Raw genomic sequence first — 21,904 nt, 5'->3', positions numbered from 1 at the left:
CACTTCTCACCTCTCTCATAATCTGTAGTTATTACATTTCCTCCACCTACCTCCTGAGAATGATTAATAAACAAATCTGAACTCAATACAAAACCCCAGTAAGAGTTAAAATTCACCCTAGCAAAGCCACATTCTACTTTTCAATCAAGCCAGAAATATTTTTTCAAACACAATTTGCATCTGAATGGCGGTGGTGGAACAAAAGCTTTCTACGTTTTGTTTTTAAATCCAAACAAGTATAAATCCCTCTTAAGAGTTAATCCTCACTGTAGCACAACCCCATGCTATTTCACCAGTCTTCAATTTAATAAATTATCTTTTTGCTATACAGCCGCAGCCCCTTTTATTCTCCAACATCTCCAACTTTTTTCGGGAATTTTTTCCGAATGCCACGCACTTCACCGCACTTCACCACGTTCATGCCGCATTCATACCGCTTTCATGTTGCATTCATGCCGGCGTCACCCGCGGTTTATGTTTTTCTACGTTTTTAAATCCAAACAAGTATAAATTCCACTTAAGAGTTAATCCTCACTGTAGCACAACCCCATGCTATTTCACCAGAGTCTTCAATTTAATAAATTATCTTATTGCTATAGGCGAGTGGATCTTGTATGTGGGAGAAACCAAGAGTGCTGAAAGAAGTTTTGCATGTACGACCATCTTTTCTTTCAGTTTTACGTGCTTTATGCTTTATGCTTTATCAGAGTGGGCAATCATAAATGACAACATAGAAGAGGAATAAAGAATCTTCTTTTTTTTGCCAATTACATAGCAAGCTAAAGGATAACGTGCTAAAACAACATTGAATATTTGAGTAACACACAGTGAAAGTAAATATGAAGGAACAAGGCTTGATGTTAATATTAAAGATATTTTAAATGCCTTAAGCATAGAATAAAATATTCCAACACATTTGAACTTTGCAACTCACTCAAAAAATCATGTTTTTTGATCAATTTTGACATACAAAGGGTGGAGGGATATCAACATTGATCTCTTTGGTATCTAGAGGGAACTATGAATATGCAGACTATGGCAAAAGTATCAACAAAATAAACATGTCCAAGAATTAGGTATTCAATATTCTTTATCTGCAAGACAAAAACATACAGAACCCCTATAAGATCATATTGAACGCCCCAAAAACATTAAATCTGATTTTAATATAAAATGTTCTGTCTCTGAATTTAATATGAAAGTACGAAGTACATTTGTTCTTAATGAGAATAATTCTGTTTCACAAAAGATTCCATAAAGTTTACATTTGATTAATGTCTTAATTTTCTGTAAACTTCAGGAAGTCATAGTACAATTATTACATACATTAATGACCATTTTCAGTAAAATTCAAGCTAAGTTGTTTTTTTCTTCAACAGGTTTAGAAAGCCCTGCTTAGCTTTTGTGAATGATAACAATAAAACATTACAAATGTTTTTTCATAACAAAAAGCTATTTATACTGAAGTGTGATAAGCAGTTGAACTATAACATTGATTATTCCCATTATATTTAAACAATATAGTTTTGGCAGACTGTAAAGAATGTACACATCCCAATACATGCAGTACTTAGCACAGTCATTATGAAGAAGTCAAATATTATCTGTAAATATAAAGTGGAAGAATTCCCTCACTCTCACACTAAAGTGCTCATTATCCTCTGTCACCTTAAGTTTTTTCTGTAGGGGTAAATCGTTTCTCCTCTATTTTATGTTGTGCAAAGTATTGCACACAAATGACCTCTTAGCACTATGTTGCAGCATAGAGATACTTATCAATAGAAGACAATGCATTTATTGAAATGGAGTCCTTTATTAAATGTTTTACAGCCATCAGCACCCTAAAATGTATAACTTGGGAAATGTTTGAAGAATTCAGAGTGTTTTCTTCTTTAATGTGCCACATATTCCAGTAAGTAAAGATTGCTTTGCCAAGCAGATACAAACAAAATGAAAAGTGCAGTGAAGTTTTTAATAACACTTAACCACTGAAAAAGTCAACGTAGTCAGCAGGATTTGAACCTGCGCGGGGAAACCCCAATGGATTTCTAGTCCATCGCCTTAACCACTCGGCCATGACTACATAGCTGGTAGCACTGAATTCAGTCACACAGATGGCTTTTGAGTGGATATGGGTAACACTCACTTTTGAATGATGACCAATATGAACCAAATAACCTTGAGAATATTTTCATAAAGAGAAATACATGACTTGTTTGTACACATTGTTTAAACAACATTATCTTTGTAAAATGTTGCTGCTATTGGGTTTTTGAACAATGACGAGAAATACTTTTTGTTAACCACATTCAATGTACAGTATGAAACAGATCTGAGGCAGAAAAAAAAGAAAAGGGGTTAAAAGGAGTAAAGAGAAAATGATCTAACTTGGATGTCAGAGATTAAAAGAGCAGATTTGGAGGACAATTGGGGCAACAAGAACATAGAAAAATTACAGGCATGTGCTCCAGTGGCGCAATCGGTTAGCGCGCGGTACTTATATGGCAGTACGTGCTAAGCTATGCCGAGGTTGTGAGTTCAAGCCTCACCTGGAACATATCCTTTTTTGTTTCATCAAGCAATAGCATTGTTTGAATGTATACAATGTTAAATAAAAGGCCTATGGATGTAAATTGCTAAATGTAATCTTTTACATAAAAAACAACATTTCCTCATTTTCCTATTTGGCTTACATTGGAGCGATTGTAAAGCAGTCAAATACAATAGGTGTCTCAATGTGGGCAAGAAGATATTTTTAATTGATGATGTATGATTTAAAAATTTTTTAAAATGAGAGCTTTCCAAGCATATTCTTCCTTTTTTCAAACCAAAATACCCCAGTGGAGCCAATGCTACTCATTATTTGGGTCTAGAGGATACATATTTTTCCAGATTTATATATCCTAAAAAGGCTATCTTTAATGAGCACCCTGTCTATCTGTACTAAGTAAGGGTCAGCCTATCCCCCCTTCTTACCCCAACTATTCACCTCTCACATTTATATCTTGCTCACCATATGTAATCCACTTCTCACCTCTCTCATAATCTGTAGTTATTACATTTCCTCCACCTACCTCCTGAGAATGATTAATAAACAAATCTGAACTCAATACAAAACCCCAGTAAGAGTTAAAATTCACCCTAGCAAAGCCACATTCTACTTTTCAATCAAGCCAGAAATATTTTTTCAAACACAATTTGCATCTGAATGGCGGTGGTGGAACAAAAGCTTTCTACGTTTTGTTTTTAAATCCAAACAAGTATAAATCCCTCTTAAGAGTTAATCCTCACTGTAGCACAACCCCATGCTATTTCACCAGTCTTCAATTTAATAAATTATCTTTTTGCTATACAGCCGCAGCCCCTTTTATTCTCCAACATCTCCAACTTTTTTCGGGAATTTTTTCCGAATGCCACGCACTTCACCGCACTTCACCACGTTCATGCCGCATTCATACCGCTTTCATGTTGCATTCATGCCGGCGTCACCCGCGGTTTATGTTTTTCTACGTTTTTAAATCCAAACAAGTATAAATTCCACTTAAGAGTTAATCCTCACTGTAGCACAACCCCATGCTATTTCACCAGAGTCTTCAATTTAATAAATTATCTTATTGCTATAGGCGAGTGGATCTTGTATGTGGGAGAAACCAAGAGTGCTGAAAGAAGTTTTGCATGTACGACCATCTTTTCTTTCAGTTTTACGTGCTTTATGCTTTATGCTTTATCAGAGTGGGCAATCATAAATGACAACATAGAAGAGGAATAAAGAATCTTCTTTTTTTTGCCAATTACATAGCAAGCTAAAGGATAACGTGCTAAAACAACATTGAATATTTGAGTAACACACAGTGAAAGTAAATATGAAGGAACAAGGCTTGATGTTAATATTAAAGATATTTTAAATGCCTTAAGCATAGAATAAAATATTCCAACACATTTGAACTTTGCAACTCACTCAAAAAATCATGTTTTTTGATCAATTTTGACATACAAAGGGTGGAGGGATATCAACATTGATCTCTTTGGTATCTAGAGGGAACTATGAATATGCAGACTATGGCAAAAGTATCAACAAAATAAACATGTCCAAGAATTAGGTATTCAATATTCTTTATCTGCAAGACAAAAACATACAGAACCCCTATAAGATCATATTGAACGCCCCAAAAACATTAAATCTGATTTTAATATAAAATGTTCTGTCTCTGAATTTAATATGAAAGTACGAAGTACATTTGTTCTTAATGAGAATAATTCTGTTTCACAAAAGATTCCATAAAGTTTACATTTGATTAATGTCTTAATTTTCTGTAAACTTCAGGAAGTCATAGTACAATTATTACATACATTAATGACCATTTTCAGTAAAATTCAAGCTAAGTTGTTTTTTTCTTCAACAGGTTTAGAAAGCCCTGCTTAGCTTTTGTGAATGATAACAATAAAACATTACAAATGTTTTTTCATAACAAAAAGCTATTTATACTGAAGTGTGATAAGCAGTTGAACTATAACATTGATTATTCCCATTATATTTAAACAATATAGTTTTGGCAGACTGTAAAGAATGTACACATCCCAATACATGCAGTACTTAGCACAGTCATTATGAAGAAGTCAAATATTATCTGTAAATATAAAGTGGAAGAATTCCCTCACTCTCACACTAAAGTGCTCATTATCCTCTGTCACCTTAAGTTTTTTCTGTAGGGGTAAATCGTTTCTCCTCTATTTTATGTTGTGCAAAGTATTGCACACAAATGACCTCTTAGCACTATGTTGCAGCATAGAGATACTTATCAATAGAAGACAATGCATTTATTGAAATGGAGTCCTTTATTAAATGTTTTACAGCCATCAGTACCCTAAAATGTATAACTTGGGAAATGTTTGAAGAATTCAGAGTGTTTTCTTCTTTAATGTGCCACATATTCCAGTAAGTAAAGATTGCTTTGCCAAGCAGATACAAACAAAATGAAAAGTGCAGTGAAGTTTTTAATAACACTTAACCACTGAAAAAGTCAACGTAGTCAGCAGGATTTGAACCTGCGCGGGAAAACCCCAATGGATTTCTAGTCCATCGCCTTAACCACTCGGCCATGACTACATAGCTGGTAGCACTGAATTCAGTCACACAGATGGCTTTTGAGTGGATATGGGTAACACTCACTTTTGAATGATGACCAATATGAACCAAATAACCTTGAGAATATTTTCATAAAGAGAAATACATGACTTGTTTGTACACATTGTTTAAACAACATTATCTTTGTAAAATGTTGCTGCTATTGGGTTTTTGAACAATGACGAGAAATACTTTTTGTTAACCACATTCAATGTACAGTATGAAACAGATCTGAGGCAGAAAAAAAAGAAAAGGGGTTAAAAGGAGTAAAGAGAAAATGATCTAACTTGGATGTCAGAGATTAAAAGAGCAGATTTGGAGGACAATTCGGGCAACAAGAACATAGAAAAATTACAGGTATGTGCTCCAGTGGCGCAATCGGTTAGCGCGCGGTACTTATATGGCAGTACGTGCTAAGCTATGCCGAGGTTGTGAGTTCAAGCCTCACCTGGAACATATCCTTTTTTGTTTCATCAAGCAATAGCATTGTTTGAATGTATACAATGTTAAATAAAAGGCCTATGGATGTAAATTGCTAAATGTAATCTTTTACATAAAAAACAACATTTCCTCATTTTCCTATTTGGCTTACATTGGAGCGATTGTAAAGCAGTCAAATACAATAGGTGTCTCAATGTGGGCAAGAAGATATTTTTAATTGATGATGTATGATTTAAATTTTTTTTAAAATGAGAGCTTTCCAAGCATATTCTTCCTTTTTTCAAACCAAAATACCCCAGTGGAGCCAATGCTACTCATTATTTGGGTCTAGAGGATACATATTTTTCCAGATTTATATATCCTAAAAAGGCTATCTTTAATGAGCACCCTGTCTATCTGTACTAAGTAAGGGTCAGCCTATCCCCCCTTCTTACCCCAACTATTCACCTCTCACATTTATATCTTGCTCACCATATGTAATCCACTTCTCACCTCTCTCATAATCTGTAGTTATTACATTTCCTCCACCTACCTCCTGAGAATGATTAATAAACAAATCTGAACTCAATACAAAACCCCAGTAAGAGTTAAAATTCACCCTAGCAAAGCCACATTCTACTTTTCAATCAAGCCAGAAATATTTTTTCAAACACAATTTGCATCTGAATGGCGGTGGTGGAACAAAAGCTTTCTACGTTTTGTTTTTAAATCCAAACAAGTATAAATCCCTCTTAAGAGTTAATCCTCACTGTAGCACAACCCCATGCTATTTCACCAGTCTTCAATTTAATAAATTATCTTTTTGCTATACAGCCGCAGCCCCTTTTATTCTCCAACATCTCCAACTTTTTTCGGGAATTTTTTCCGAATGCCACGCACTTCACCGCACTTCACCACGTTCATGCCGCATTCATACCGCTTTCATGTTGCATTCATGCCTGCGTCACCCACAGTTGATGTTTTTCTACGTTTTGTTTTTAAATCCAAACAAGTATAAATCCCTCTTAAGAGTTAATCCTCACTGTAGCACAACCCCATGCTATTTCACCAGTCTTCAATTTAATAAATTATCTTTTTGCTATACAGCCGCAGCCCCTTTTATTCTCCAACATCTCCAACTTTTTTCGGGAATTTTTTCCGAATGCCACGCACTTCACCGCACTTCACCACGTTCATGCCGCATTCATACCGCTTTCATGTTGCATTCATGCCGGCGTCACCCGCGGTTTATGTTTTTCTACGTTTTTAAATCCAAACAAGTATAAATTCCACTTAAGAGTTAATCCTCACTGTAGCACAACCCCATGCTATTTCACCAGAGTCTTCAATTTAATAAATTATCTTATTGCTATAGGCGAGTGGATCTTGTATGTGGGAGAAACCAAGAGTGCTGAAAGAAGTTTTGCATGTACGACCATCTTTTCTTTCAGTTTTACGTGCTTTATGCTTTATGCTTTATCAGAGTGGGCAATCATAAATGACAACATAGAAGAGGAATAAAGAATCTTCTTTTTTTTGCCAATTACATAGCAAGCTAAAGGATAACGTGCTAAAACAACATTGAATATTTGAGTAACACACAGTGAAAGTAAATATGAAGGAACAAGGCTTGATGTTAATATTAAAGATATTTTAAATGCCTTAAGCATAGAATAAAATATTCCAACACATTTGAACTTTGCAACTCACTCAAAAAATCATGTTTTTTGATCAATTTTGACATACAAAGGGTGGAGGGATATCAACATTGATCTCTTTGGTATCTAGAGGGAACTATGAATATGCAGACTATGGCAAAAGTATCAACAAAATAAACATGTCCAAGAATTAGGTATTCAATATTCTTTATCTGCAAGACAAAAACATACAGAACCCCTATAAGATCATATTGAACGCCCCAAAAACATTAAATCTGATTTTAATATAAAATGTTCTGTCTCTGAATTTAATATGAAAGTACGAAGTACATTTGTTCTTAATGAGAATAATTCTGTTTCACAAAAGATTCCATAAAGTTTACATTTGATTAATGTCTTAATTTTCTGTAAACTTCAGGAAGTCATAGTACAATTATTACATACATTAATGACCATTTTCAGTAAAATTCAAGCTAAGTTGTTTTTTTCTTCAACAGGTTTAGAAAGCCCTGCTTAGCTTTTGTGAATGATAACAATAAAACATTACAAATGTTTTTTCATAACAAAAAGCTATTTATACTGAAGTGTGATAAGCAGTTGAACTATAACATTGATTATTCCCATTATATTTAAACAATATAGTTTTGGCAGACTGTAAAGAATGTACACATCCCAATACATGCAGTACTTAGCACAGTCATTATGAAGAAGTCAAATATTATCTGTAAATATAAAGTGGAAGAATTCCCTCACTCTCACACTAAAGTGCTCATTATCCTCTGTCACCTTAAGTTTTTTCTGTAGGGGTAAATCGTTTCTCCTCTATTTTATGTTGTGCAAAGTATTGCACACAAATGACCTCTTAGCACTATGTTGCAGCATAGAGATACTTATCAATAGAAGACAATGCATTTATTGAAATGGAGTCCTTTATTAAATGTTTTACAGCCATCAGTACCCTAAAATGTATAACTTGGGAAATGTTTGAAGAATTCAGAGTGTTTTCTTCTTTAATGTGCCACATATTCCAGTAAGTAAAGATTGCTTTGCCAAGCAGATACAAACAAAATGAAAAGTGCAGTGAAGTTTTTAATAACACTTAACCACTGAAAAAGTCAACGTAGTCAGCAGGATTTGAACCTGCGCGGGAAAACCCCAATGGATTTCTAGTCCATCGCCTTAACCACTCGGCCATGACTACATAGCTGGTAGCACTGAATTCAGTCACACAGATGGCTTTTGAGTGGATATGGGTAACACTCACTTTTGAATGATGACCAATATGAACCAAATAACCTTGAGAATATTTTCATAAAGAGAAATACATGACTTGTTTGTACACATTGTTTAAACAACATTATCTTTGTAAAATGTTGCTGCTATTGGGTTTTTGAACAATGACGAGAAATACTTTTTGTTAACCACATTCAATGTACAGTATGAAACAGATCTGAGGCAGAAAAAAAAGAAAAGGGGTTAAAAGGAGTAAAGAGAAAATGATCTAACTTGGATGCCAGAGATTAAAAGAGCAGATTTGGAGGACAATTCGGGCAACAAGAACATAGAAAAATTACAGGTATGTGCTCCAGTGGCGCAATCGGTTAGCGCGCGGTACTTATATGGCAGTACGTGCTAAGCTATGCCGAGGTTGTGAGTTCAAGCCTCACCTGGAACATATCCTTTTTTGTTTCATCAAGCAATAGCATTGTTTGAATGTATACAATGTTAAATAAAAGGCCTATGGATGTAAATTGCTAAATGTAATCTTTTACATAAAAAACAACATTTCCTCATTTTCCTATTTGGCTTACATTGGAGCGATTGTAAAGCAGTCAAATACAATAGGTGTCTCAATGTGGGCAAGAAGATATTTTTAATTGATGATGTATGATTTAAATTTTTTTTAAAATGAGAGCTTTCCAAGCATATTCTTCCTTTTTTCAAACCAAAATACCCCAGTGGAGCCAATGCTACTCATTATTTGGGTCTAGAGGATACATATTTTTCCAGATTTATATATCCTAAAAAGGCTATCTTTAATGAGCACCCTGTCTATCTGTACTAAGTAAGGGTCAGCCTATCCCCCCTTCTTACCCCAACTATTCACCTCTCACATTTATATCTTGCTCACCATATGTAATCCACTTCTCACCTCTCTCATAATCTGTAGTTATTACATTTCCTCCACCTACCTCCTGAGAATGATTAATAAACAAATCTGAACTCAATACAAAACCCCAGTAAGAGTTAAAATTCACCCTAGCAAAGCCACATTCTACTTTTCAATCAAGCCAGAAATATTTTTTCAAACACAATTTGCATCTGAATGGCGGTGGTGGAACAAAAGCTTTCTACGTTTTGTTTTTAAATCCAAACAAGTATAAATCCCTCTTAAGAGTTAATCCTCACTGTAGCACAACCCCATGCTATTTCACCAGTCTTCAATTTAATAAATTATCTTTTTGCTATACAGCCGCAGCCCCTTTTATTCTCCAACATCTCCAACTTTTTTCGGGAATTTTTTCCGAATGCCACGCACTTCACCGCACTTCACCACGTTCATGCCGCATTCATACCGCTTTCATGTTGCATTCATGCCTGCGTCACCCACAGTTGATGTTTTTCTACGTTTTGTTTTTAAATCCAAACAAGTATAAATCCCTCTTAAGAGTTAATCCTCACTGTAGCACAACCCCATGCTATTTCACCAGTCTTCAATTTAATAAATTATCTTTTTGCTATACAGCCGCAGCCCCTTTTATTCTCCAACATCTCCAACTTTTTTCGGGAATTTTTTCCGAATGCCACGCACTTCACCGCACTTCACCACGTTCATGCCGCATTCATACCGCTTTCATGTTGCATTCATGCCGGCGTCACCCGCGGTTTATGTTTTTCTACGTTTTTAAATCCAAACAAGTATAAATTCCACTTAAGAGTTAATCCTCACTGTAGCACAACCCCATGCTATTTCACCAGAGTCTTCAATTTAATAAATTATCTTATTGCTATAGGCGAGTGGATCTTGTATGTGGGAGAAACCAAGAGTGCTGAAAGAAGTTTTGCATGTACGACCATCTTTTCTTTCAGTTTTACGTGCTTTATGCTTTATGCTTTATCAGAGTGGGCAATCATAAATGACAACATAGAAGAGGAATAAAGAATCTTCTTTTTTTTGCCAATTACATAGCAAGCTAAAGGATAACATGCTAAAACAACATTGAATATTTGAGTAACACACAGTGAAAGTAAATATGAAGGAACAAGGCTTGATGTTAATATTAAAGATATTTTAAATGCCTTAAGCATAGAATAAAATATTCCAACACATTTGAACTTTGCAACTCACTCAAAAAATCATGTTTTTTGATCAATTTTGACATACAAAGGGTGGAGGGATATCAACATTGATCTCTTTGGTATCTAGAGGGAACTATGAATATGCAGACTATGGCAAAAGTATCAACAAAATAAACATGTCCAAGAATTAGGTATTCAATATTCTTTATCTGCAAGACAAAAACATACAGAACCCCTATAAGATCATATTGAACGCCCCAAAAACATTAAATCTGATTTTAATATAAAATGTTCTGTCTCTGAATTTAATATGAAAGTACGAAGTACATTTGTTCTTAATGAGAATAATTCTGTTTCACAAAAGATTCCATAAAGTTTACATTTGATTAATGTCTTAATTTTCTGTAAACTTCAGGAAGTCATAGTACAATTATTACATACATTAATGACCATTTTCAGTAAAATTCAAGCTAAGTTGTTTTTTTCTTCAACAGGTTTAGAAAGCCCTGCTTAGCTTTTGTGAATGATAACAATAAAACATTACAAATGTTTTTTCATAACAAAAAGCTATTTATACTGAAGTGTGATAAGCAGTTGAACTATAACATTGATTATTCCCATTATATTTAAACAATATAGTTTTGGCAGACTGTAAAGAATGTACACATCCCAATAAATGCAGTACTTAGCACAGTCATTATGAAGAAGTCAAATATTATCTGTAAATATAAAGTGGAAGAATTCCCTCACTCTCACACTAAAGTGCTCATTATCCTCTGTCACCTTAAGTTTTTTCTGTAGGGGTAAATCGTTTCTCCTCTATTTTATGTTGTGCAAAGTATTGCACACAAATGACCTCTTAGCACTATGTTGCAGCATAGAGATACTTATCAATAGAAGACAATGCATTTATTGAAATGGAGTCCTTTATTAAATGTTTTACAGCCATCAGTACCCTAAAATGTATAACTTGGGAAATGTTTGAAGAATTCAGAGTGTTTTCTTCTTTAATGTGCCACATATTCCAGTAAGTAAAGATTGCTTTGCCAAGCAGATACAAACAAAATGAAAAGTGCAGTGAAGTTTTTAATAACACTTAACCACTGAAAAAGTCAACGTAGTCAGCAGGATTTGAACCTGCGCGGGGAAACCCCAATGGATTTCTAGTCCATCGCCTTAACCACTCGGCCATGACTACATAGCTGGTAGCACTGAATTCAGTCACACAGATGGCTTTTGAGTGGATATGGGTAACACTCACTTTTGAATGATGACCAATATGAACCAAATAACCTTGAGAATATTTTCATAAAGAGAAATACATGACTTGTTTGTACACATTGTTTAAACAACATTATCTTTGTAAAATGTTGCTGCTATTGGGTTTTTGAACAATGACGAGAAATACTTTTTGTTAACCACATTCAATGTACAGTATGAAACAGATCTGAGGCAGAAAAAAAAGAAAAGGGGTTAAAAGGAGTAAAGAGAAAATGATCTAACTTGGATGTCAGAGATTAAAAGAGCAGATTTGGAGGACAATTGGGGCAACAAGAACATAGAAAAATTACAGGCATGTGCTCCAGTGGCGCAATCGGTTAGCGCGCGGTACTTATATGGCAGTACGTGCTAAGCTATGCCGAGGTTGTGAGTTCAAGCCTCACCTGGAACATATCCTTTTTTGTTTCATCAAGCAATAGCATTGTTTGAATGTATACAATGTTAAATAAAAGGCCTATGGATGTAAATTGCTAAATGTAATCTTTTACATAAAAAACAACATTTCCTCATTTTCCTATTTGGCTTACATTGGAGCGATTGTAAAGCAGTCAAATACAATAGGTGTCTCAATGTGGGCAAGAAGATATTTTTAATTGATGATGTATGATTTAAAAATTTTTTAAAATGAGAGCTTTCCAAGCATATTCTTCCTTTTTTCAAACCAAAATACCCCAGTGGAGCCAATGCTACTCATTATTTGGGTCTAGAGGATACATATTTTTCCAGATTTATATATCCTAAAAAGGCTATCTTTAATGAGCACCCTGTCTATCTGTACTAAGTAAGGGTCAGCCTATCCCCCCTTCTTACCCCAACTATTCACCTCTCACATTTATATCTTGCTCACCATATGTAATCCACTTCTCACCTCTCTCATAATCTGTAGTTATTACATTTCCTCCACCTACCTCCTGAGAATGATTAATAAACAAATCTGAACTCAATACAAAACCCCAGTAAGAGTTAAAATTCACCCTAGCAAAGCCACATTCTACTTTTCAATCAAGCCAGAAATATTTTTTCAAACACAATTTGCATCTGAATGGCGGTGGTGGAACAAAAGCTTTCTACGTTTTGTTTTTAAATCCAAACAAGTATAAATCCCTCTTAAGAGTTAATCCTCACTGTAGCACAACCCCATGCTATTTCACCAGTCTTCAATTTAATAAATTATCTTTTTGCTATACAGCCGCAGCCCCTTTTATTCTCCAACATCTCCAACTTTTTTCGGGAATTTTTTCCGAATGCCACGCACTTCACCGCACTTCACCACGTTCATGCCGCATTCATACCGCTTTCATGTTGCATTCATGCCGGCGTCACCCGCGGTTTATGTTTTTCTACGTTTTTAAATCCAAACAAGTATAAATTCCACTTAAGAGTTAATCCTCACTGTAGCACAACCCCATGCTATTTCACCAGAGTCTTCAATTTAATAAATTATCTTATTGCTATAGGCGAGTGGATCTTGTATGTGGGAGAAACCAAGAGTGCTGAAAGAAGTTTTGCATGTACGACCATCTTTTCTTTCAGTTTTACGTGCTTTATGCTTTATGCTTTATCAGAGTGGGCAATCATAAATGACAACATAGAAGAGGAATAAAGAATCTTCTTTTTTTTGCCAATTACATAGCAAGCTAAAGGATAACGTGCTAAAACAACATTGAATATTTGAGTAACACACAGTGAAAGTAAATATGAAGGAACAAGGCTTGATGTTAATATTAAAGATATTTTAAATGCCTTAAGCATAGAATAAAATATTCCAACACATTTGAACTTTGCAACTCACTCAAAAAATCATGTTTTTTGATCAATTTTGACATACAAAGGGTGGAGGGATATCAACATTGATCTCTTTGGTATCTAGAGGGAACTATGAATATGCAGACTATGGCAAAAGTATCAACAAAATAAACATGTCCAAGAATTAGGTATTCAATATTCTTTATCTGCAAGACAAAAACATACAGAACCCCTATAAGATCATATTGAACGCCCCAAAAACATTAAATCTGATTTTAATATAAAATGTTCTGTCTCTGAATTTAATATGAAAGTACGAAGTACATTTGTTCTTAATGAGAATAATTCTGTTTCACAAAAGATTCCATAAAGTTTACATTTGATTAATGTCTTAATTTTCTGTAAACTTCAGGAAGTCATAGTACAATTATTACATACATTAATGACCATTTTCAGTAAAATTCAAGCTAAGTTGTTTTTTTCTTCAACAGGTTTAGAAAGCCCTGCTTAGCTTTTGTGAATGATAACAATAAAACATTACAAATGTTTTTTCATAACAAAAAGCTATTTATACTGAAGTGTGATAAGCAGTTGAACTATAACATTGATTATTCCCATTATATTTAAACAATATAGTTTTGGCAGACTGTAAAGAATGTACACATCCCAATACATGCAGTACTTAGCACAGTCATTATGAAGAAGTCAAATATTATCTGTAAATATAAAGTGGAAGAATTCCCTCACTCTCACACTAAAGTGCTCATTATCCTCTGTCACCTTAAGTTTTTTCTGTAGGGGTAAATCGTTTCTCCTCTATTTTATGTTGTGCAAAGTATTGCACACAAATGACCTCTTAGCACTATGTTGCAGCATAGAGATACTTATCAATAGAAGACAATGCATTTATTGAAATGGAGTCCTTTATTAAATGTTTTACAGCCATCAGTACCCTAAAATGTATAACTTGGGAAATGTTTGAAGAATTCAGAGTGTTTTCTTCTTTAATGTGCCACATATTCCAGTAAGTAAAGATTGCTTTGCCAAGCAGATACAAACAAAATGAAAAGTGCAGTGAAGTTTTTAATAACACTTAACCACTGAAAAAGTCAACGTAGTCAGCAGGATTTGAACCTGCGCGGGAAAACCCCAATGGATTTCTAGTCCATCGCCTTAACCACTCGGCCATGACTACATAGCTGGTAGCACTGAATTCAGTCACACAGATGGCTTTTGAGTGGATATGGGTAACACTCACTTTTGAATGATGACCAATATGAACCAAATAACCTTGAGAATATTTTCATAAAGAGAAATACATGACTTGTTTGTACACATTGTTTAAACAACATTATCTTTGTAAAATGTTGCTGCTATTGGGTTTTTGAACAATGACGAGAAATACTTTTTGTTAACCACATTCAATGTACAGTATGAAACAGATCTGAGGCAGAAAAAAAAGAAAAGGGGTTAAAAGGAGTAAAGAGAAAATGATCTAACTTGGATGTCAGAGATTAAAAGAGCAGATTTGGAGGACAATTCGGGCAACAAGAACATAGAAAAATTACAGTTATGTGCTCCAGTGGCGCAATCGGTTAGCGCGCGGTACTTATATGGCAGTACGTGCTAAGCTATGCCGAGGTTGTGAGTTCAAGCCTCACCTGGAACATATCCTTTTTTGTTTCATCAAGCAATAGCATTGTTTGAATGTATACAATGTTAAATAAAAGGCCTATGGATGTAAATTGCTAAATGTAATCTTTTACATTAAAAACAACATTTCCTCATTTTCCTATTTGGCTTACATTGGAGCGATTGTAAAGCAGTCAAATACAATAGGTGTCTCAATGTGGGCAAGAAGATATTTTTAATTGATGATGTATGATTTAAATTTTTTTTAAAATGAGAGCTTTCCAAGCATATTCTTCCTTTTTTCAAACCAAAATACCCCAGTGGAGCCAATGCTACTCATTATTTGGGTCTAGAGGATACATATTTTTCCAGATTTATATATCCTAAAAAGGCTATCTTTAATGAGCACCCTGTCTATCTGTACTAAGTAAGGGTCAGCCTATCCCCCCTTCTTACCCCAACTATTCACCTCTCACATTTATATCTTGCTCACCATATGTAATCCACTTCTCACCTCTCTCATAATCTGTAGTTATTACATTTCCTCCACCTACCTCCTGAGAATGATTAATAAACAAATCTGAACTCAATACAAAACCCCAGTAAGAGTTAAAATTCACCCTAGCAAAGCCACATTCTACTTTTCAATCAAGCCAGAAATATTTTTTCAAACACAATTTGCATCTGAATGGCGGTGGTGGAACAAAAGCTTTCTACGTTTTGTTTTTAAATCCAAACAAGTATAAATCCCTCTTAAGAGTTAATCCTCACTGTAGCACAACCCCATGCTATTTCACCAGTCTTCAATTTAATAAATTATCTTTTTGCTATACAGCCGCAGCCCCTTTTATTCTCCAACATCTCCAACTTTTTTCGGGAATTTTTTCCGAATGCCACGCACTTCACCGCACTTCACCACGTTCATGCCGCATTCATACCGCTTTCATGTTGCATTCATGCCTGCGTCACCCACAGTTGATGTTTTTCTACGTTTTGTTTTTAAATCCAAACAAGTATAAATCCCTCTTAAGAGTTAATCCTCACTGTAGCACAACCCCATGCTATTTCACCAGTCTTCAATTTAATAAATTATCTTTTTGCTATACAGCCGCAGCCCCTTTTATTCTCCAACATCTCCAACTTTTTTCGGGAATTTTTTCCGAATGCCACGCACTTCACCGCACTTCACCACGTTCATGCCGCATTCATACCGCTTTCATGTTGCATTCATGCCGGCGTCACCCGCGGTTTATGTTTTTCTACGTTTTTAAATCCAAACAAGTATAAATTCCACTTAAGAGTTAATCCTCACTGTAGCACAACCCCATGCTATTTCACCAGAGTCTTCAATTTAATAAATTATCTTATTGCTATAGGCGAGTGGATCTTGTATGTGGGAGAAACCAAGAGTGCTGAAAGAAGTTTTGCATGTACGACCATCTTTTCTTTCAGTTTTACGTGCTTTATGCTTTATGCTTTATCAGAGTGGGCAATCATAAATGACAACATAGAAGAGGAATAAAGAATCTTCTTTTTTTTGCCAATTACATAGCAAGCTAAAGGATAACATGCTAAAACAACATTGAATATTTGAGTAACACACAGTGAAAGTAAATATGAAGGAACAAGGCTTGATGTTAATATTAAAGATATTTTAAATGCCTTAAGCATAGAATAAAATATTCCAACACATTTGAACTTTGCAACTCACTCAAAAAATCATGTTTTTTGATCAATTTTGACATACAAAGGGTGGAGGGATATCAACATTGATCTCTTTGGTATCTAGAGGGAACTATGAATATGCAGACTATGGCAAAAGTATCAACAAAATAAACATGTCCAAGAATTAGGTATTCAATATTCTTTATCTGCAAGACAAAAACATACAGAACCCCTATAAGATCATATTGAACGCCCCAAAAACATTAAATCTGATTTTAATATAAAATGTTCTGTCTCTGAATTTAATATGAAAGTACGAAGTACATTTGTTCTTAATGAGAATAATTCTGTTTCACAAAAGATTCCATAAAGTTTACATTTGATTAATGTCTTAATTTTCTGTAAACTTCAGGAAGTCATAGTACAATTATTACATACATTAATGACCATTTTCAGTAAAATTCAAGCTAAGTTGTTTTTTTCTTCAACAGGTTTAGAAAGCCCTGCTTAGCTTTTGTGAATGATAACAATAAAACATTACAAATGTTTTTTCATAACAAAAAGCTATTTATACTGAAGTGTGATAAGCAGTTGAACTATAACATTGATTATTCCCATTATATTTAAACAATATAGTTTTGGCAGACTGTAAAGAATGTACACATCCCAATAAATGCAGTACTTAGCACAGTCATTATGAAGAAGTCAAATATTATCTGTAAATATAAAGTGGAAGAATTCCCTCACTCTCACACTAAAGTGCTCATTATCCTCTGTCACCTTAAGTTTTTTCTGTAGGGGTAAATCGTTTCTCCTCTATTTTATGTTGTGCAAAGTATTGCACACAAATGACCTCTTAGCACTATGTTGCAGCATAGAGATACTTATCAATAGAAGACAATGCATTTATTGAAATGGAGTCCTTTATTAAATGTTTTACAGCCATCAGTACCCTAAAATGTATAACTTGGGAAATGTTTGAAGAATTCAGAGTGTTTTCTTCTTTAATGTGCCACATATTCCAGTAAGTAAAGATTGCTTTGCCAAGCAGATACAAACAAAATGAAAAGTGCAGTGAAGTTTTTAATAACACTTAACCACTGAAAAAGTCAACGTAGTCAGCAGGATTTGAACCTGCGCGGGGAAACCCCAATGGATTTCTAGTCCATCGCCTTAACCACTCGGCCATGACTACATAGCTGGTAGCACTGAATTCAGTCACACAGATGGCTTTTGAGTGGATATGGGTAACACTCACTTTTGAATGATGACCAATATGAACCAAATAACCTTGAGAATATTTTCATAAAGAGAAATACATGACTTGTTTGTACACATTGTTTAAACAACATTATCTTTGTAAAATGTTGCTGCTATTGGGTTTTTGAACAATGACGAGAAATACTTTTTGTTAACCACATTCAATGTACAGTATGAAACAGATCTGAGGCAGAAAAAAAAGAAAAGGGGTTAAAAGGAGTAAAGAGAAAATGATCTAACTTGGATGTCAGAGATTAAAAGAGCAGATTTGGAGGACAATTGGGGCAACAAGAACATAGAAAAATTACAGGCATGTGCTCCAGTGGCGCAATCGGTTAGCGCGCGGTACTTATATGGCAGTACGTGCTAAGCTATTCCGAGGTTGTGAGTTCAAGCCTCACCTGGAACATATCCTTTTTTGTTTCATCAAGCAATAGCATTGTTTGAATGTATACAATGTTAAATAAAAGGCCTATGGATGTAAATTGCTAAATGTAATCTTTTACATAAAAAACAACTTTTCGTCATTTTCCTATTTGGCTTACATTGGAGCGAATGTAAAGCAGTCAAATACAATAGGTGTCTCAATGTGGGCAAAAAGATATTTGTAATTGATGATGTATGATTTAAAAAAATTAAAAAATGAGAGCTGTCCAAGCATATTCTTCCTTTTTTCAAAGCAAAATACCCCAGTGGAGCCAATGCTACTCATTATTTGGGTCTAGAGGATACATATTTTTCCAGATTTATATATCCTAAAAAGGCTATCTTTAATGAGCACCCTGTCTATCTGTACTAAGTAAGGGTCAGCCTATCCCCCCTTCTTACCCCAACTATTCACCTCTCACATTTATATCTTGCTCGCCATATGTAATCCACTTCTCACCTCTCTCATAATCTGTAGTTATTACATTTCCTCCACCTACCTCCTGAGAATGATTAATAAACAAATCTGAACTCAATACAAAACCCCAGTAAGAGTTAAAATTCACCCTAGCAAAGCCACATTCTACTTTTCAATCAAGCCAGAAATATTTTTTCAAACACAATTTGCATCTGAATGGCGGTGGTGGAACAAAAGCTTTCTACATTTTGTTTTTAAATCCAAACAAGTATAAATCCCTCTTAAGAGTTAATCCTCACTGTAGCACAACCCCATGCTATTTCACCAGTCTTCAATTTAATAAATTATCTTTTTGCTATACAGCCGCAGCCCCTTTTATTCTCCAACATCTCCAACTTTTTTCGGGAATTTTTTCCGAATGCCACGCACTTCACCACACTTCACCACGTTCATGCCGCATTCATACCGCTTTCATGTTGCATTCATGCCTGCGTCACCCGCAGTTGATGTTTTTCTAAGTTTTGTTTTTAAATCCAAACAAGTATAAATCCCTCTTAAGAGTTAATCCTCACTGTAGCACAACCCCATGCTATTTCACCAGTCTTCAATTTAATAAATTATCTTTTTGCTATACAGCCGCAGCCCCTTTTATTCTCCAACATCTCCAACTTTTTTCGGGATTTTTTTGCGAATGCCACGCACTTCACCGCACTTCACCACGTTCATGCCGCATTCATACCGCTTTCATGTTGCATTCATGCCGGCATCACCCGCGGTTTATGTTTTTCTACGTTTTTAAATCCAAACAAGTATAAATTCCACTTAAGAGTTAATCCTCACTGTAGCACAACCCCATGCTATTTCACCAGAGTCTTCAATTTAATAAATTATCTTATTGCTATCGGCGAGTGGATCGTGTATGTGGGAGAAACCAAGAGTGCTGAAAGAAGTTTTGCATGTACGACCATCTTTTCTTTCAGTTTTACGTGCTTTATGCTTTATGCTTTATCAGAGTGGGCAATCATAAATGACAACATAGAAGAGGAATAAAGAATCTTCTTTTTTTTGCCAATTACATAGCAAGCTAAAGGATACCATGCTAAAACAACATTGAATATTTGAGTAACACACAGTGAAAGTAAATATGAAGGAACAAGGCTTGATGTTAATATTAAAGATATTTTAAATGCCTTAAGCATAGAATAAAATATTCCAACACATTTGAACTTTGCAACTCACTCAAAAAATCATGTTTTTTGATCAATTTTGACATACAAAGGGTGGAGGGATATCAACATTGATCTCTTTGGTATCTAGAGGGAACTATGAATATGCAGACTATGGCAAAAGTATCAACAAAATAAACATGTCCAAGAATTAGGTATTCAATATTCTTTATCTGCAAGACAAAAACATACAGAACCCCTATAAGATCATATTGAACGCCCCAAAAACATTAAATCTGATTTTAATATAAAATGTTCTGTCTCTGAATTTAATATGAAAGTACGAAGTACATTTGTTCTTAATGAGAATAATTCTGTTTCACAAAAGATTCCATAAAGTTTACATTTGATTAATGTCTTAATTTTCTGTAAACTTCAGGAAGTCATAGTACAATTATTACATACATTAATGACCATTTTCAGTAAAATTCAAGCTAAGTTGTTTTTTTCTTCAACAGGTTTAGAAATCCCTGCTTAGCTTTTGTGAATGAAAACAATAAAACATTACAAATGTTTTTTCATAACAAAAAGCTATTTGTGCTGAAGTGTGATAAGCAGTTGAACTATAACATTGATTATTCCCATTATATTTAAACAATATAGTTTTGGCAGACTGTAAAGAATGTACACATCCCAATACATGCAGTACTTAGCACAGTCATTATGAAGAAGTCAAATATTATCTGTAAATATAAAGTGGAAGAATTCCCTCAATCTCACACTAAAGTGCTCATTATCCTCTGTCACCTTAAGTTTTTTCTGTAGGGGTAAATCGTGTGCTCCAGTGGCGCAATCGGTTAGCGCGCGGTACTTATATGGCAGTACGTGCTAAGCTATGCCGAGGTTGTGAGTTCAAGCCTCACCTGGAACATATCCTTTTTTGTTTCATCAAGCAATAGCATTGTTTGAATGTATACAATGTTAAATAAAAGGCCTATGGATGTAAATTGCTAAATGTAATCTTTTACATAAAAAACAACATTTCCTCATTTTCCTATTTGGCTTACATTGGAGCGAATGTAAAGCAGTCAAATACAATAGGTGTCTCAATGTGGGCAAGAAGATATTTGTAATTGATGATGTATGATTTAATTTTTTTTAAAAATGAGAGCTTTCCAAGCATATTCTTCCTTTTTTCAAACCAAAATACCCCAGTGGAGCCAATGCTACTCATTATTTGGGTCTAGAGGATACATATTTTTCCAGATTTATATATCCTAAAAAGGCTATCTTTAATGAGCACCCTGTCTATCTGTACTAAGTAAGGGTCAGCTTATCCCCCCTTCTTACCCCAACTATTCACCTCTCACATTTATATCTTGCTCACCATATGTAATCCACTTCTCACCTCTCTCATAATCTGTAGTTATTACATTTCCTCCACCTACCTCCTGAGAATGATTAATAAACAAATCTGAACTCAATACAAAACCCCAGTAAGAGTTAAAATTCACCCTAGCAAAGAAACATTCTACTTTTCAATCAAGCCAGAAATATTTTTTCAAACACAATTTGCATCTGAATGGCGGTGGTGGAACAAAAGCTTTCTACATTTTGTTTTTAAATCCAAACAAGTATAAATCCCTCTTAAGAGTTAATCCTCACTGTAGCACAACCCCATGCTATTTCACCAGAGTCTTCAATTTAATAAATTATCTTATTGCTATAGGCGAGTGGATCGTGTATGTGGGAGAAACCAAGAGTGCTGAAAGAAGTTTTGCATGTACGACCATCTTTTCTTTCAGTT

General features: G+C 34.7%; 13 non-coding genes across 13 annotated transcripts; 7 read left to right on the top strand and 6 right to left on the bottom strand.

The window, feature by feature from the left end:
- Window positions 1-2,001: 2,001 nt before the first annotated feature.
- TRNAS-AGA (transfer RNA serine (anticodon AGA)) lies at window positions 2,002-2,083 on the bottom strand. The gene has a single exon. It is a non-coding gene; the product is annotated as a tRNA-Ser (tRNA).
- Window positions 2,084-2,464: 381 nt separating this feature from the next.
- TRNAI-UAU (transfer RNA isoleucine (anticodon UAU)) lies at window positions 2,465-2,557 on the top strand. Its single transcript is given in 2 exon segments — window positions 2,465-2,502; window positions 2,522-2,557. It is a non-coding gene; the product is annotated as a tRNA-Ile (tRNA).
- Window positions 2,558-5,025: 2,468 nt separating this feature from the next.
- TRNAS-AGA (transfer RNA serine (anticodon AGA)) lies at window positions 5,026-5,107 on the bottom strand. The gene has a single exon. It is a non-coding gene; the product is annotated as a tRNA-Ser (tRNA).
- Window positions 5,108-5,488: 381 nt separating this feature from the next.
- Window positions 5,489-5,581, top strand: TRNAI-UAU (transfer RNA isoleucine (anticodon UAU)). The gene is given in 2 exon segments: window positions 5,489-5,526; window positions 5,546-5,581. It is a non-coding gene; the product is annotated as a tRNA-Ile (tRNA).
- A 2,741-nt stretch (window positions 5,582-8,322) lies between these two features.
- TRNAS-AGA (transfer RNA serine (anticodon AGA)) lies at window positions 8,323-8,404 on the bottom strand. Its single transcript has one exon. It is a non-coding gene; the product is annotated as a tRNA-Ser (tRNA).
- Window positions 8,405-8,785: 381 nt separating this feature from the next.
- Window positions 8,786-8,878, top strand: TRNAI-UAU (transfer RNA isoleucine (anticodon UAU)). Its single transcript is given in 2 exon segments — window positions 8,786-8,823; window positions 8,843-8,878. It is a non-coding gene; the product is annotated as a tRNA-Ile (tRNA).
- A 2,741-nt stretch (window positions 8,879-11,619) lies between these two features.
- TRNAS-AGA (transfer RNA serine (anticodon AGA)) lies at window positions 11,620-11,701 on the bottom strand. Its single transcript has one exon. It is a non-coding gene; the product is annotated as a tRNA-Ser (tRNA).
- Window positions 11,702-12,082: 381 nt separating this feature from the next.
- On the top strand, window positions 12,083-12,175 carry TRNAI-UAU (transfer RNA isoleucine (anticodon UAU)). Its single transcript is given in 2 exon segments — window positions 12,083-12,120; window positions 12,140-12,175. It is a non-coding gene; the product is annotated as a tRNA-Ile (tRNA).
- Window positions 12,176-14,643: 2,468 nt separating this feature from the next.
- Window positions 14,644-14,725, bottom strand: TRNAS-AGA (transfer RNA serine (anticodon AGA)). The gene has a single exon. It is a non-coding gene; the product is annotated as a tRNA-Ser (tRNA).
- A 381-nt stretch (window positions 14,726-15,106) lies between these two features.
- TRNAI-UAU (transfer RNA isoleucine (anticodon UAU)) lies at window positions 15,107-15,199 on the top strand. The gene is given in 2 exon segments: window positions 15,107-15,144; window positions 15,164-15,199. It is a non-coding gene; the product is annotated as a tRNA-Ile (tRNA).
- A 2,741-nt stretch (window positions 15,200-17,940) lies between these two features.
- On the bottom strand, window positions 17,941-18,022 carry TRNAS-AGA (transfer RNA serine (anticodon AGA)). Its single transcript has one exon. It is a non-coding gene; the product is annotated as a tRNA-Ser (tRNA).
- A 381-nt stretch (window positions 18,023-18,403) lies between these two features.
- On the top strand, window positions 18,404-18,496 carry TRNAI-UAU (transfer RNA isoleucine (anticodon UAU)). Its single transcript is given in 2 exon segments — window positions 18,404-18,441; window positions 18,461-18,496. It is a non-coding gene; the product is annotated as a tRNA-Ile (tRNA).
- A 2,439-nt stretch (window positions 18,497-20,935) lies between these two features.
- On the top strand, window positions 20,936-21,028 carry TRNAI-UAU (transfer RNA isoleucine (anticodon UAU)). The gene is given in 2 exon segments: window positions 20,936-20,973; window positions 20,993-21,028. It is a non-coding gene; the product is annotated as a tRNA-Ile (tRNA).
- Window positions 21,029-21,904: the final 876 nt, after the last annotated feature.

The sequence above is a fragment of the Ascaphus truei genome, chromosome 15 (assembly GCF_040206685.1).
Source record: "Ascaphus truei isolate aAscTru1 chromosome 15, aAscTru1.hap1, whole genome shotgun sequence".
Taxonomy (NCBI): domain Eukaryota; kingdom Metazoa; phylum Chordata; class Amphibia; order Anura; family Ascaphidae; genus Ascaphus; species Ascaphus truei.
The sequence above is the reverse complement of the archived record's forward strand: the minus strand, read 5'-3'. Positions and strand labels throughout refer to the sequence as shown.